Below are 3,193 nucleotides of genomic sequence, written 5' to 3' on the forward strand. Positions count from 1 at the left end.
AGAATAGAATCGTTGTGAAGATGTTTATTATAATAATATTTGCATATTCTGCTATGAAAAATAGGGCAAATGGTCCTGCTGCATATTCTACGTTAAAGCCAGAAACTAATTCTGATTCGCCCTCGGTGAGGTCAAATGGAGCCCGGTTTGTTTCTGCTAGTGTTGAGATAAATCATATTATTGCCAGGGGCCATGCTGGGAAAATAAGTCATACTTGTTCTTGTGTAATAATTAGGGTAGAGAGTGTAAAGGATCCGTTTATTAAGAGGATGGATAGTAGGATAATTGCTAGTGTTACTTCATATGAAATTGTTTGTGCTACCGCTCGTAGGGCCCCGATTAGTGCATATTTAGAATTGGAAGCTCAGCCTGATCAGAGAATAGAATATACGGCTAGACTTGATATTGCTAATATGAATAGGACTCCTAAATTTATGTTGATGAGAGGGTATGGTATGGGTAGGGGGATTCATATGGTTAAAGCTAGACTTAGGGCTAGAATGGGGGCTAGAATAAATATTGAGATTGAAGATGTGGCGGGTCGTAGTGGTTCTTTAATGAAAAGTTTAATGGCATCCGCAATAGGTTGGAGTAGGCCATAGGGACCTACAACATTTGGGCCTTTTCGAAATTGTATGTACCCTAGGACTTTCCGTTCCACTAGTGTGAGAAATGCCACGGCTAAAAGAATAGGGATAATTAGTATTAAAATATTAATTATAAACATGTTGTTAAGGAGAGGATTTGAATCTCTGATTATAAAGTTTTAAGTTTTACGCAATTACCGGGCTCTGCCACCTTAACAAGGCCCTTTTCTAGGGCAAGATTTGTTTGTGAAGTTAATTAAGATGATATCATTAATTAATTTAAGGCGCTTATTTAAAGTTGGCCTTATTTCTCTGGTCCTTTCGTACTGGGAGAAATACATAATAGATAGAAACCGACCTGGATTACTCCGGTCTGAACTCAGATCACGTAGGACTTTAATCGTTGAACAAACGAACCTTTGATAGCGGTTGCACCATCGGGATGTCCTGATCCAACATCGAGGTCGTAAACCCTATTGTCGATATGGACTCTTGAATAGGATTGCGCTGTTATCCCTAGGGTAACTTGTTCCGTTGATCAATTTTTTGGATCAATAAGCGATTGTGTGATTCGACTTGTAGGTCTAGTCTTTAAAATCGCTCGGAGGATTTCTTATTCTCCGAGATCACCCCAATCAAAGCTGTTAACCCATAAAGAGTTGTTGTTTCCTTGGTGATAAAATTTGATTCTTTGGGCTAAGTAGTTAAAGCTCCATAGGGTCTTCTCGTCTTATTGGCATATTCCCGCCTCTTCACGGGAAGGTCAATTTCACTGATTAGAAGTAAGAGACAGTAAAACCCTCGTGTGGCCATTCATACAAGTCCTTATTTAGAGAACAAGTGATTATGCTACCTTTGCACGGTCAGGATACCGCGGCCGTTTAACGGTTGTCACTGGGCAGGCAGTGCCTCCAATACTAGTTATGCTGGAGGTGATGTTTTTGGTAAACAGGCGGGGTTTAGTGTTTGCCGAGTTCCTTTTACTTCTTTTAATCTTTCCTTGGGTGCACTCCTGTGTCGGATTAACAGTGTAGTTAATAAGTTATTTATTGTTAGGTTTCTCTTATTTTGCTGTTAATAGTCAGAATATTATCAGGTACTGACTTAAACTTATGCGGGGAGAAGTTGCTTCTTGTTACTCATATTAACATTATTGCTTCTATTTTCAATAGATTAGTCCAGTATTAGACTAGGAGTTGATTATTTATTATTGGAATTAGCATTATTTTATTGTTGAGCTTTAACGCTTTCTTAATTGGTGGCTGCTTTTAGGCCCACTATGGTTTGATATTAAGTTTTACTCTCTAGTTAAGGTTGTATCCATTTCTAAAAGGCTGTACCTTTTTAGACTAACTTTTAAAAATACATTATAATTTGTTTATATTTTTGGTATTTTTAAAGCTGAACTAAAATTCATTTTCTGGACAACCAGCTATCACCAGGCTCGTTGGGCGTTTCACCTCTACTTATAAATCTTCTCACTATTTTGCTACATAGATGAGTTGGTTCTCGATAAATTGTTCATAAGTAGCTCGTCTGGTTTCGGGGTACTTAGCTGAAATTCATTTTGTTAAGTTTTTACTAGTTAACTCATTATGCAAAAGGTACAAGGGGTAATCTTTGCTTTTTTGTACTTTAATTTTTTTCTTTCATCATTCCCTGTACGGTACTTTCTCTATAGCGCCGTGTTAAAATTTCTATCTCCTATACTTTTTGTTGTTGAATAAATGTTTTATTTTACAGTGTATTGATAATTTAGCGTGAATGGATTTTTTCGGGCTAGAATTAGTTCAAGATATTCATAATATGTGAAATCTTCTAGGTGTAGACTAGGCGCTTTGTTTAAGCTATATCTTGATTTATCCAAGCACACTTTCCAGTATGCTTACCTTGTTACGACTTGTCTCCTCTCATGTGATTAATACGTATGAATAAATTTGAGTGTATTGTGCCTACTTGAGGAGGGTGACGGGCGGTGTGTGCGTGCTTCATGGCCTAATTCAACTAAGCACTCTATTCTTAGTTTACTGCTAAATCCTCCTTTGGTTACTGGTTTCATAATAACTTTCGTATTAGATTTTCTTAGGTTAGAAAATGTAGCCCATTTCTTCCCATTCCATAGGTTACACCTTGACCTAACGTTTTTATGTATTATGATTGTGCTTACTTTTGTACCTTTTTAGGGTTTGCTGAAGGTGGCGGTATATAGACTGTATTAGCAAGGAATGGTGAGGTTTATCGGGGTTTATCGATTATAGAACAGGCTCCTCTAGAAGGGTATAAAGCACCGCCAAGTCCTTTGAGTTTTAAGCTATTGCCGGTAGTACTCTGGCGAATAGTTTTGTTTACACAACTATTTGTGTTTAGGGCTAGGCATAGTGGGGTATCTAATCCCAGTTTGGGTCCTAGCTATCGTGTTTCAGCGGCTATAAGGTTACCTTCGTTGTTTATTTTTGTTGCAATTATGGCTTTTTACAGCTTAATTGGAATTTAACTTTATTTAGTACAGTGCTTTAACACGCTTTACGCCGTGTGCTTATTAACTTGGGTTAATCGTATGGCCGCGGTGGCTGGCACGAAATTTACCAACCCTAATTAATATGGCT

The 3,193-nt window shown here is 37.7% G+C and overlaps 1 pseudogene; it reads right to left on the bottom strand.

Annotated features, from left to right (window-relative positions):
• Positions 1 to 4: 4 nt before the first annotated feature.
• Positions 5 to 2,405, bottom strand: LOC133053794 (NADH-ubiquinone oxidoreductase chain 1-like; annotated as a pseudogene).
• Positions 2,406 to 3,193: the final 788 nt, after the last annotated feature.

This window comes from Dama dama, unplaced genomic scaffold, assembly GCF_033118175.1.
Source record: "Dama dama isolate Ldn47 unplaced genomic scaffold, ASM3311817v1 ptg000279l, whole genome shotgun sequence".
Lineage (NCBI taxonomy): Eukaryota > Metazoa > Chordata > Mammalia > Artiodactyla > Cervidae > Dama > Dama dama.